General features: G+C 38.0%; 1 protein-coding gene across 2 annotated transcripts in view; it reads right to left on the reverse strand.

Annotated features, from left to right (window-relative positions):
* The window catches only part of fam163b (family with sequence similarity 163 member B), a 10,214-nt gene extending 3,577 nt beyond the window's left edge, over window positions 1-6,637 (reverse strand). The window contains exon 1 of one of the 2 annotated variants that reach the window (XM_030143541.1): window positions 6,630-6,637. The gene's annotated coding sequence lies outside the window, so the exon portion shown is untranslated. Of the gene's footprint in view, window positions 1-3,568; window positions 3,874-6,629 lie in introns of those variants that run through there. The other variant, XM_030143540.1, reaches the window with a different exon arrangement.
* Between the last annotated feature and the right edge of the window lie 7,906 nt (window positions 6,638-14,543).

The raw sequence follows: 14,543 nt of genomic DNA on the forward strand, positions 1-14,543 counted from the left end.
ATCATCATCACCACCATCATCATCATCACCATCTTCACCATTATCATCATCATCACCATCATCATCATCACCATCATCACCACCATCATCATCACCACCATCATTATCATCATCATCAGACTGGACAAACACGTTAAATGCATAAATATTCACTTCTGTCTTGAAATGCCATTGATACAGAATAAAAATAAATGAAATTTAATTGTAGTGAATGGAAATGAATCCACAGAAACTCTGTGATTAATCTGGTTAAACATCTGAGGCCTTTGACAGCGCTGAATAACAGTAAAACCCATACACACCTATACATACTTTAAATTCAGAAATAAGGATTATTATGTCGATGAAACCAAAAACATCTGAAACCATCCCAAACTGGGAAGTGACACCCCTCTGGTTACCATGGCAACGAACTATCCCATTGACTCGAGTTCTTGCATTTCAATAATAATAAAAAAAAATAAACATCTATCAATCCCGATCAAACCCTTTAATCAGTGAGTGTTTGACCTCCTGCACAAAACCAGACCCATAAGGACCTGGTCCTGATCCCAGACCAGAACCAGACCGGTCCTGATCCATCCTGTGGACTTTAGTTTCCATATGATCAACCCATCAGCCCTAACTGGGTTTGGTTTCCATAGCGACAGTATCCCAGACGTCAGCATCCAGGGGACCGAGGCTGGTTTTCACCCACACGACCAATCAGCATCAAGAGACCGACACAAAGGTCAGCGTCTAATTATGCACATGTGACGACCAGAGAAAAGTAAAAAAAACAAAAAAACAATCACCTTAAGTACATTATTACGATAGAGAAGAAATGAAATATTCTACAGAAGTTTACTGTAAAAAAAACAAAAAAACACCAGGAAATACAGTCAGAACGTAAACCATGAAAATAGAAGAAACGAGGAAAATATCGAGTGAAAAAAAAAAAAACCTTAACGCAGATGGAGCCTTTCCGTTATCATGAGCCTCCTGCCACCCCCCAAAAAATTTAGCTTTCGGGGGGGGGGGGGGGGGGTATAGCACTCTATAGATAAACCCCCCCCCCCCCCCCCCTTACCTCATCATTATCCTCCTTGTCAAGCGGGGGGGGGGACCTCATATATGTAGCACAGGTAGCACCTCCCCTCACGACCAGGGGAGGACATGATGGACATTACCACTGAAGACAGGGGGTGGGGGTGGAGCACAACGTACCTTATTACAGAAGAGCATGGGGGGGGTGGGGGGGTGTGTACTGCTTGCTATAGACTAACGCTCCCCATTTGTGGTCCGAAAAATTTTACTACAAAACAAAAAAATCTGTAAAAATCATTAAAAAAGACCAAGGTTATTACCATTAACGAAAACTAACAAAACGACGAAAACTAGAATTGTAAAAAAAAATTTCGTTAACTGAAATAAATAAAAACTATAATTAAAAGAAAAAAAGGATAACTAACTGAAACTGTATTGTGTGCTTATAAAACTAACTAAAACAGACAAAAATTATGGATAAAATTTCCTTAGTTTTTGTTTTTGTCAGTGTTGGATTGATGTAAAATCGATTTATTTCACTCTCTCAGTTTTCTGTGCTGTCTCCATACGACACTTTTTGCTCCGTCACTTGTGTTCACTTGTGGTTTCCAGTCGTCTTCTGGTCCCCACTCTACCTGGAAACATGGAGACTAAAGCAGCAGAGTCCTGTCTGGGATTGATTTGAATAGGAGCACAGAGAAGAAGAGAAAAGAGACCACTGAACTACAACTGAACTACAACTGAACTACAACTGAACTACAACTAAACTACAACTGAACTAAAACTAAGCATTTAGAAAATAACGAAAATTAATAAAAACTATCAAACCTGTCATAAAAACGAATTAAAACGAACTGAATTAGAGAAAAAAAAGTCAAAATCAAATAAAACTAAACTATAATGAAAAATCCAAAACTATCAGAACCTTGAAAAGGACCAGAATCAGGAAAAAAAAATCACCCTGGCTGGTGTTTGTGACCGCTATAGGTGACGATGATGGATGTATCTGCCACTTCACCACTAGATGTCACTAAACATCACACACAGACCTTCATATGTTAACCGTTACCTGGAACCAGGGCTTAAAGGGTTAAAGCAGGGTTCTCAAACTCCTGTTCTTTCAGGTTCCACATTCAGCCTGATCTGATCTGCAGTGGACCCAACCAGTAAAATAAGAACAGAAGAACCTAGAAATAATGACAACTGACAATTTTTGTCTGTGTTTAAGTGCACAAAAAACTGCCATTAAATTATGAAAATACTTACTTTTATAAACTATCCAAACCAAAAAAAAAAAAAAACCTGACAAAACTGACATTTCTTCAGAAAAATCAGTGCAATTTTAACAATATTATACTTCAGTTTCTCATTAGTCCATGTGCATTCTGGATCAGATCTCCAAAGACACTAAACACTGAGGAACGGAAGAAAAGAGTTCAAACTGGACTGAATTTAATACATACATACATTTCAGGTTGGGCACATTTGTTCAGGTTAGTCACATTTTATTGGTACAGGAGAGTTTGGAAATGGAAATATTTTCATAATTTAATGTTATTTTTTTGCACTAAAACAAAGACAAGGATTTGAAGTTGTCATTAGACATAACGGAATATTTTTTTCAGATCAAACCCAGTAGTAAATCTGCAGTCCTTCTTCTGTGTGGGTTCTTCTGCTGTTCTTATTTGACTGTAGATCAGATTGGTCTGGATGTGGAACCCACACTAAAATGAGTTCCACAGCCTGGACTGGAGTTTTTACACTTTGTAAATTCATCCCACGGGCCGGATTGGAACCTCTGGTGGGCTGGATTTGGCCCCTGGGACGCATGTTTGAGACCCCTGGGTTAGACTCACTAAAAACTATGAAAAGTACCTTTAATAAATAAATAAATAAATAAAAATAAATAATAATAATAAAATAAAAAAAACATTAAAAAATAGTACCTTAAAAGTTCACGTAGGAGAATACGATCCAACATATTAAACATCAAATCCACTTTAAACCACAGTCACCTGCTGTCCAATCAGGTGAAGTGACGTAGGTATTTAATGTTATGACGCAGTGACGCATCATTAATCCATAAGTTTATGGGGGTTGGTCACGTGACACAGGCAGGTGCACAAACCTGAGGTAAAAAAAACAAACAAAAAAAAGAACCCTAAAAGCACATCCAGGTTCATGTTTATCCACTAAAACATCCTCAAACCCACTTCACCTCATGTTTACACTGAACAAAAAAAACAAAACAAAGGTATTTATTGTGTAACTGGTGCAACTTTTACGCAAAACTGTGCGTAAAAGCAGCTGTTCCACGGGTGTGCGCTCCGAATATTAGAACTACATTAAAAACAAAAACAGATGAAATGCTTGTGTCTGATTGGCTGTATTTACTGTGAGTGACAGGAGCACTTTGGATCGACACGCGCGTAAAAGGAGGTCGGTTTGATCCGGTTCCATCAAACAAAACCAGTTGGATTTAAACGGGGCTCGTGCTGCCGGACCCTCTGACCCGGTTCCGTGTCCATCCTCGGACTCTTACCCATCAAACTGCGGCTCGTGTCATCGTCCCTCGCGCTCCTCCGGTCCCGGACGCCCCCGCGGTGTCGGTGTCGGTGTCGGACGGGAGGGTCGAGTTTCCGCTCACGGAGGTGGAACCCAAAGCAGCTTTTCACATCCACACATGTGACCCTGAACGCACCACGAGCCCCGGGCCGGTCCGGTCCGGTGCGTCAACGGGCGACAGCACGCGCACAGCCGCGTTCAGACATCTCACCCAAAAGTTCTGCGTGGATCCACTTCCGGCGGTTCAGCCAGGACCCGGTTCTGCCAGGACACCTGCTCCAGAACGGCACGGACCGGGTTCAAAGGGAGCCGGTTCTGTCAGATCCGGGCTCGGGTCCTGTAGGTGGTCCGGTTCTGTTCCCTTCAGCCTCCAGCTGAACTTTCCGAACCCGGGTGGGTCCACGCGCACACATGCGCAGCTCCGGTCCGGTTCAGTGGGATGCTGCGCTCCGTGGATCCGGTCTCATCCTGTCTGCGCTCATCCCCGACGCGGACCTGAGTGGATGTGACCGTGCGTCACAGCGGCGCGCACGGCGACAGACGGACGGACGGACGGACGGAGGGACCGGGACGGAGGAGCGGGTTCACAGGAGCCCCTGTCAGAGAAAAACCCACCAGAATATGAAACTAAAGTAAATATGAGCTCACCTGTGAAGGTCTGAGGGAAAAGTGGGAGAAATCCTCCCACAGAGCCGCGTGTTGGCGGGAGATGGTCACAATGACGCGCATTTCCACGCGCGTTTCACCTGAACACACCTGAACACATCTGAAAACATCTGAAAACACCTAAACGCACCTGACATTGTTGTATATTTTAGTACAAATTTTTTAAAAAATCTGTAGAAAAATTATTGAAATTTTTTTATACAAAAAAAGATGGAAAACTTTTTAAGAGCCTAAAAAAAATTGTAATAAATAAATAAATAAAAAATAAAAAGACAAATTTTACTACAAAAAATGTAAAAATGATTAAAGAATTTTAGTACAAAAATTATAAAATCTTTATAAAATGGCTGAACACACTTGAACGCACCTGAACGCATCTGAACACACCTGAACGCACACATCTGAACACACCCGAACGCATCTGAACACACCTGAACGCATCTGAATACACCTGAACGCACTTGAACGCACCTGAGCCCATCTGAACGCACCTGAACACACCTGAACGCATCTGAACGTATCTGAACACACCTGAACGCACACATCTGAACACACCTGAACGCATCTGAACACACCTGAACACACCTGAACGCATCTGAACACACCTGAACACACCTGAACACACCTGAACACACCTGAACGCACACATCTGAACACACCTGAACGCACCTGAACACACCTGAACCAGGGCTCAAAATTCACTTTTTGACCTAGGAGTACTGTGCTCCTAACCCTAAAAAGTTAGGAGCACAGGCTAAAATCTAGGCGCACCACTATTATATTAAAAAATTTGGAGAACAAGCAAAACTCTTGGCCATACCAAGTAATATTCCTATATGTATTTAAGCAATGTTAATAACCTAGAATAAAGTATTTGAATAGAGTATGAAAGAAAAAGCTTACATTGACACAGGTGCAAAACAATTGTCAATGTGTGGTATATACTTTAGTTGGTTCTTGGAGAAGAAAGACGAATCACACCATTATTTGCAACAACCAACTTTTTTATTTCATGGCCTAAAGGCCCTTAGTCACTGTGGTCTACACCACGCCTAAAGTCAAGTCAAACTTTTGACGAATCATGTACACGTCTGGATACCGCTTGTTGTTTATTCATTAGCCCCTCGATTCGCTGGTTACGGTCAGCTGATCGTGTAGCAAGTTGATTCGCGCAACATGATCATCTGACTTGCAGGATACATTACGTCATGGGAAAATACTTGGAACAACGCCAGCGCTACTACCCGGGTTTGGCGGGAGATTGTTTCAAACGTCGGTGGAGTTATTTGATCCCTTTGTTTATGCCGCTTGCGCACGCGAGGGGGCGGGGACTAGATTTTCCGCTTCAGTCAGCGGGGCGTGGAGCTTGTTTATTTTCAGCTGACGAGTTACTTCTGCAGCCATTATTCTAGGCGCACGTATTAATTTTCGCTCATTTTTTGATTGGCGCACCGTGCGATCGTAATCTCAAAAACAGTCGCACTACCGAAATTCTCAGGCGCATGCGACCGTAATTCAGTCGCAGTCACGAGCCCTGTGAACACACCTGAACGCATCTGAACACACCTGAACGCACCTGAACACACCTGAACACACCTGAACGCATCTGAATACACCTGAACGTATCTGAACACACCTGAACGTACCTGAACGTACCTGAACATACCTGAACACACCTGAACACACCTGAACGCATCTGAACACACCTGAACGTATCTGAACACACCTGAACGTACCTGAACGTACCTGAACATACCTGAACATACCTGAACGTATCTGAACGTATCTGAACACACCTGAACACACCTGAACGTATCTGAACACACCTGAACGTACCTGAACGTATCTGAACACACCTGAACGTACCTGAACGTATCTGAACACACCTGAACACACCTGAACGTATCTGAACGTACCTGAACACACCTGAACGCATCTGAACGTACCTGAACACACCTGAACGTATCTGAACGTACCTGAACACACCTGAACGTATCTGAACGCATCTGAACACACCTGAACACACCTGAACATACCTGAACGTATCTGAACACACCTGAACACACCTGAACGTATCTGAACACACCTGAACGTATCTGAACACACCTGAACGTATCTGAACACACCTGAACATATCTGAACACACCTGAACATATCTGAACACACCTGAACGTATCTGAACGTACCTGAACACACCTGAACGTATCTGAACGTACCTGAACACACCTGAACACACCTGAACATACCTGAACGTATCTGAACATACCTGAACATACCTGAACGTATCTGAACACACCTGAACACACATGAACATACCTGAACATATCTGAACGCACCTGAACACACCTGAACGTATCTGAACACACCTGAACGCACACATCTGAACACATCTGAACACACCTGAACACACCTGAACATACCTGAACATATCTGAACATACCTGAACGTATCTGAACGTATCTGAACGCATCTGAACACACCTGAACGTATCTGAACACACCTGAACACACCTGAACATACCTGAACGTATCTGAACGTATCTGAACACACCTGAACACACCTGAACGTATCTGAAAACACCTGAACACACCTGAACACACCTGAACGTATCTGAACACACCTGAACGCACCTGAACACACCTGAACACACCTGAACGCACTTGAACACACCTGAACGCATCTGAACGCACCTGAACACACCTGAACGTATCTGAACACACCTGAACATACCTGAACGTATCTGAACACACCTGAACACACCTGAACACACCTGAACGTATCTGAACACACCTGAACACACCTGAACGCACCTGAACACACCTGAACGCATCTGAACGCACCTGAATGCACCTGAAATTGTTGAATATTTTTAGTACAAATTAAAAAAAAAAAATCTGTCGAAAAATTATTAAAACTTTTTTATACACAAAAGGACGGAAAACTTTTAGGAGCCTACAAACCCAAAAAATCTGTAATATGAATGAATAAATGAATAAATAAATAAATAAATAAATAAAATTGAAAATTTTCAGTACAATATTTTTTAAAAAAATCTGTAAAAAATAAAAAAAAGACAAATTTTACTACAAAATTAAAAAAAAAAAGTAAAAATGATTAAAGAATTTTAGTACAAAAAATTATAAAATCTTTCTAAAATGGCTGAACGCACCTGAACGCACCTCATCCCAGGTCCGTTTTAACAGCATTATGGGCCCCGGGCAAAGCAGTGAACTGGAGCCCCTACACAACCACCCACAGGGATTATTATGGGATGGAAGTGCATGTTCTTCAGGATGTCATTGTCCATGAACAGAAGTCAGAGCCGGTTCAAACCACGACGCCTTCAACTGTACAGATTCAGATTCAGATTCAGATTTATTTGTCATTTCATGATAAAATACACAGAAACAAAACACTGTTCTCATTTTTAGTACAAAATTTAAAAATATCTGTTACGAAAAAGATTGTACATTTTTTGAACAAATTTTTAAAAATCTATAGTAAAATGATTGAAAATTTTTTATACAAAAAAATTATTGAAAATTTTTTGTAGCCTACAAAACAAAAAATCTGTTTAAAAAAAGTTTGAACATTTTTAGCACAAAATAAAAAAATCTGTTAAAAAAATGTAAATTTTTAGTACAAATTTAAAAAAATTTGTACAAGAATTGTTGATTTTTTTATACAAAATAAAAAATGATTGAAAAGTTTTAGTAGCCTACAAAACAAAAAAAAAATTAAAAAAAAAAACAAAACAAAACAAAAAAACAAAAAAAGCAACAACAACAAAAAAAAAGTAATAATAAAAATAATAATGAAGAATTTTACTACAAAACAAAAAATCTGTTAAAATGATTAAAACATTTCAGTGCAAAATAACAAAATCATTATAAAATGGCTGAAAAATTCTAGTTCAAAATAACACAAATCTACATAAAAATAATAGAAAAACTCTAGTACAATGGAGTCCAATAATTACGCATTTTTTTTACCATGTTTATTTTGTGTTGTGGAGTTTTGAGTTTAAAGTAAACTGACCAAACGGACGGTTCTGGTTCAATCTGCTGGTTTTGGTTCATTTTCCTCTTGTACATGTTTCAGGTTCATCTGATCTGAGCCACTTCATAAACTACTGGAGCTTTAATCCACTTCCATCAACCCGATTCTGTAAAGTCATCGTCTGTTTGAAGTGTTACCGTCCTGTTAAAACCACGTAACTAAAACCGCCTTGGATTCTCTGAAAAATGCATCGTCTCAAAACTGAAAACAGCCTTTTTTCTTTTTTTTTTTTTTTTTTTAACAGACGTTTGTGGACGGGAAACTTCTGACAAATTAAAAAATCAACACATTCGGACATTTTTCAAGGGATTAAAAACATGAAAACTTCTAAAAAGAACCAAACACTGAGAGTCAGAGCGTATTTAACACCGAGTGGAACAGAAGCAGGAAAACAGCAGAAATATTCCAGTTAAGGACGGCAGATGTGTCAGAGTTGTGTTTAAATGCATGAATTCAGTGGGATATTTGACCTTTTCCTTCTTATTGGCAGCAGATGCACCTTCAGGCACATGAGCAGTGGGTTTGGGTCAAACACAACGCACACTTCCGGACAGAATCCATCTGTGAACTGTGTTATAATGGATCATAAAGTTTACGACTCTTTAACATAACTCTGGTGCATTAGGAACTGTTGGACAATAAAACATCTGCGAAAAAAAACAGTTAAAATATATAAAAGAAAACGTCAAATCCATCGATTGTTCTTTTTCTTTATGATCGTGCGACTGAATCCCAGCTGATGTTTGTCCAATTAATCAGTTAATTGATCCTTTTTTCTGGTTTACGACGGTGGAAGCGGCGCTAATGGACCATGTGATGGCGTTTGGCCAAAGATCGGAGGCATTTACAGGAAAATGAAGGTTCCGACGCCCACACATTTAGACTGAGTTTGGCTGAAGGCCCACCAGGAGGCCTTTGACTTTGGACCAGAGTTTAGTCCAACAAACCCACAAACCTGCACACTTTCCAGTTTCTGCTCACTGGACCTGTACGCCGGGGCACCGATAAAGGGGGGGGGGGGGTTTAACCCGCCGGTATCCCGTCCACCAAGGCCCTTACTAAACATCTAGTGAGCCATTTTCACACACTTGTGGAATAATGTCAATCAAATTTTTCCTACAGTTAGTTTTTAATTCTTTTACACTTTTTTCTATTTCATCAAGTTGAGCCGTAAATGAAAATACCAAATACTCAATAACTGTCACATCTTTTAACCCTTTAAATGCCGTGTTTGTAATGTAAACAAACCATTTTTTTGATCCAAAAAACACAAAAAAATCATTTTTTTCAATATACTCCATAAAAAGTGGATCACATATTATTAGATTTTTCCCTCCTGGCATATGTCAGTGATTAACTCCAACACTGGTTAATTTGCATTATTATTATTTTTGGCGCTAGGTCAAATGTTCAAAAATACTAGCATCTGTCGCCAAGTGTGCGTAAAATGCACACCTATAAATCAAACTCTTAAATATTACATGTTGATTTATTTTTCTGCTCTAATTTGATTTTATTTTTGTAAATCCAGCTCAGTCCTAATCATACAGATCAAATGTTAGAAATAGTGCGTTTTCTGCACACGTGGCAGACAGATGCTAGTCTGGTCATTTTCTTTTGTTTACAATGTGCACATTTGAGTTGGGGGACAGAAGTTTAAAGATCATACACAAATGAACAACTTTTGAATTCTAACCTTATTTAAAATGTGAAAAATCATATGAAGTTTTTTAACACGATGTGCAAAGTGTGCGTAAAAGGCACACCTGGATACTGGAGGGTTAAACATGACAAATACATGGGGCCCAGTGTGTGTGTGTGTGTGGGGGGGGGTCCATAGAGCAGTGGAGGGGGGGTCCAGTGGATGCAGAAGGAGGTGAATGCCTGTTAACCCTTCAGGGTCCACGCTCACGGCTCTGTCACTGAATCATGGGACATTTTCAACACGTCGTAGCGTCAGAAGTCGGTCGGGGGGGGTGTATTCAAAAGTGTAGACTGGAAACACTCTCCCACTTTTTATTTGATGTTAATACAGAAAATACAAACGGAGATATGACAGTTTTGAACCCGGAGCAAACAAACGTGAATAAAAGTATGAAAATGAGGTGGTGGGGGGTGGGGGATGGGGTGGGGGTGGGGGGGTGTTAGATTTGTGAGCATATCTACGTCATTTTTTGTCCTTTTTAAAATGGAAAAAACTGGATCTGCTTTAATGCCAAATATTTGAGTATAGTTTTAATTCATTACAATTTTAATTTTCTATACCTAATATTTGGAACCAATATTCACTTTTAAAGTCTTTGAGAAGGTTTGTTAAGCATCTGTGTTATTTATGAAATAAAATATGTACATTTTTCAAGTCGGATTCTATATTTTTTGTGTGTTTTTTGTCCTTTTGTGTTTTTATAGTAGGTTAAAGTGAATAAAATAACAGACAGATGATATGAATGAAGTTGTGCTGAAAAACAGATCCTAAACATGGCTATAGTAAACATAGTAAACATTTGTTTATATCGTACATAAAGGCAAAACCAAAGGGACTGAAACACGGACAAAAAAAGGCTCTGAGGGTTTGGTTTAGTTTTTGTTTTGACAGTAAAATAAGTGACGTTGTTTATGGAGCACACCCCCACGTACTTAACCCCCCCACCCCACCCCCACCCCCCCGGTCTGACAACTACGCTTTAGTTGCACCTCCAGCCGGTCCGTCTCCTCATTAAAGGTCAGATTATTGTTTGGTCTGAATTCTAACGTTGTTTTTTGTGTTTTTTTCATGTTAGTTTTTGAATGGTTCCAGACTCACCGGACCCACAGACCTGGGTCTTCTGTCTGTCTTGGTTGGATCGGCTCCACAGGTCGTTAGAGTTAATCAGGTTCACCTGCCACGGTTCCGCCCCTGGCTGTGATTGGTCAGGTGGTCTTTAAAAGGAGGTGGAGCTTCCAGGTCAGTGGGCGGAACTGTCCAGAACTCCACAGCCACTGTTGGGTCCATTTCTGTTCAGTTTTGTTCATTTTGTTAAATATTGTGTTCTTTGATATAATTTTGTTGCATATTTTGCTCAGTTTCTGTTCATTTTATTGACTTTCATGTTCTTTTTATATCATTTTATTTCATATTTTGCTCAGTTTTTGTTCATTTTATTGATTATCATGTGCTTTTATATAATTCTATTGTACATTTTGCTCAGTTTCTGTTAATCTTTGTTCATTTTATTGTCTATCATTTTCTTTTATATCATTTCGTTGTGCATTTTGTTCAGTTTCTATTAATTTTTGTTCGATTTATTGACTCTCATGTTCTTTTATATCATTTTATTGTATATTTTGCTCAGTTTGTGTTCATTTTTGTTCATTTTATTGACTATCATGTTCTTTTTATATCATTTTATTGTATATTTTGCTCAGTTTCTGTTCATTTTTTGCTCAGTTTTTTCATTTTGTCCATAATAGAGTATCTGTATTAGGCATTTTGCACGAATACATGTGATCCGTGGTCCCAGTGGAATTAAAAATCCAACATTAACGTCACTTTAGCGGGGTGTTGTGGCCGATCCGTGCATCTGTAAATGTCTTTGTCATGTTGTAGACTTCCACTTGTCATGTTTCTTGTTTTTCGCTGCAGCTGGAGGGAGTTTTAGGGAGGCTCAAGAAAGAAAAGGTTTTATTATGTGAATTATTTAGAGGTAAAAGCAGCTGAGATTGGCCCATATTGAACAGACTGGGCCTTTAATATTCATGAGAGGAGGAGGTTATTTCTCCTCTTTTTCTCGTCTTTCAGCTCTTCGGCCGATCCCGAAGGAATCTGAAAACGGAAAAAAACAGAACCAGCCTCAGGTCCAACATGAAATGGAACTGAGACGGACATAAATGAGCCCGTGGACGAACCACAGAAGTCAGGTTTTACATCCAAAATATCAGACACCAGTTGGTATCAGTGAGCACGCTGTAAAAAAATCTGTAATTTAACAGAATCTTCACTGTTTATTTTACAGATTTTTCCTGTATTTTTCAGATACAGGAAAATATCAATGACATGACAAAAACAGACTGTGATTTTACATGTCAAATGTAAAATAACATGAAAAAACTGTAACTGTGAATAACCAAAAAATTTCCATTTTTTTTAAAGATTTTTTTTTTCTTTTTTCACAGAAAAATACAGTTAAAATACATTTACAAATGTATCATAATTTCACAAATATTTCTTTTCTATTTATGAGATTAAACTGTTAATTTAAAGTTTAATACGGTAAGAAAAACAATAAAACGAGATAAAATTACTGACAATTGACGGTAACAGAAGTATTAGTTCTGTCAGTTGAACCAGACTTGTTTGTTAATTGACAAAAATCTTGTGTAATTACAGGAGGTTTCACAGCAAACATGTTGAATAAATGTATTTTTGTGAATGTATAACATGTATAAGCACTGATAAACTGTCCAAATACAGTTTTTATCAGTGGATTGGACAACTGAGTCTCATTGAAAATTATTTATTTATATATATATATATATATATATATATATATATATATATATATACATATATTTATAGGGAATTGGATTGTTTTAATACATGTAAATATTCTTTATTAATCATTAAAAAGTCAAAAAAAAAAAAAAAAAAAAAAAGCAAAATCTCATGTAAAGTTAGGACAAAAAACTGTATTTTAATTATGGAAAATTACCGTATTTTTATGAGATGGTTATTTTCTGTTATTTAACTGTATTTTTTCGGCACCTCTGCTGCCAGAATAATACTGTTTTTTTACTTTTTTAAATTTTTTTTATTTACAGTGCAATGATGGGGACGAGACCGACACCATTGGTTTTCAAATGCAGTCGAGTTTTCAAAACCATGATTTAATATCAGCTCAGTTAATAATGGACAGTTCGGCTGCGGACTAAGACAGACTGGGAACTGTTTATAGGCGTGGTCTGCATTTAAATAAATAGAAATATCACTACAAATATTGAATATCATCTTTTTTTTTTTTTTTTTAATGAATTCTTTGTTTTGAACATGTTAATTTAAACCAGGGGGGTCAAACGTGCGTCCCGGGGCCCAAATGTGTTCCACTAAAGGTTCCAATCCGACCCCTGGGGTGAATTTACAGAGTGTAAAGATTCCACAGTCCAGGCTGTGGAACTCATTTTAGTGTCAGTTCCACATCCAGACCAATCTGATCTACAGTCAAATAACAACAGCAGAAGAACCCACACAAAAGACTGACTGCAGAATTTCTTCTCAGTTTGAAGTAGAAAAAAATATTACACTATGCCTATAAATAATGACAACTTCAAATATTTGTCTTTTTTTTTTTGGTGCAAAAAAATCACATTAAATTATGAAAATATTTACATTTACAAACTATCCTGTAACAATAAATTTGAATAACCTGAACAAATATGAACAACCTGAAATGTCTAAAGAAAATTCAGCACAATTTGAACTCTGTTCTTCTGTTCCTCAGTGTTTAGTGTCTTTGGAGATCTGATCCAGAATGCACATGGACTAATGAGAAACTGAGGCAGAAAACTGTTAAAATTGGACTTATTTTTCTTAAGAAATTTCATTTTTTTCAGGTTATTCACATCTTTTTTTGGAATAGTTTATAAAAGTAAGTATTTTCCTAATTTAATAGGGTTTTTTTTGCACTAAAACAAAAACAAAAATTGTCAGTTGTCATTATTTACAGGTTCTTCTGTTCTTATTTGACTGGTTGGGTCCACTGCAGATCAAATCAGACTGAATGTGGAACCTGAAAGAACAGGAGTTTGAAAGCCCTGATCTAAATGATTCAACAAAACAATATGTTACAAATCAACAATATTTAGTTTACTTATTTACTTATTTATTTCGAACATGCAAAGAAACAAGACAAAACAAAGCAAAATAAGACAAAAAAAAATGTAATTGAACAGAATCTATCTTCAAGTACGTGCACGTCTGAATTTTGCAAGAAAAGGAGTAGGAAGAAGTATAAACTTATTTAATCCAACCCCTCAAGTGCTTTTACACCTTTATCACCAACTTAATACAAGAATCAAACCAAGGTTATTATCGTTAATGAAAACTGAAGAAATGACGAAAACTAGAATTGTAAAAACATTTCCGTTAACTGAAATAAATAAAAACTAGAATTAAAAGAAAAAAAAGATAACTAACTGAAACTGTATTGTGTGTTTACGAAACTAACTGAAACGGATAAAAATTATGGATAAAA

Source organism: Sphaeramia orbicularis, chromosome 9, assembly GCF_902148855.1.
Source record: "Sphaeramia orbicularis chromosome 9, fSphaOr1.1, whole genome shotgun sequence".
Taxonomy (NCBI): Eukaryota; Metazoa; Chordata; class Actinopteri; order Kurtiformes; family Apogonidae; genus Sphaeramia; species Sphaeramia orbicularis.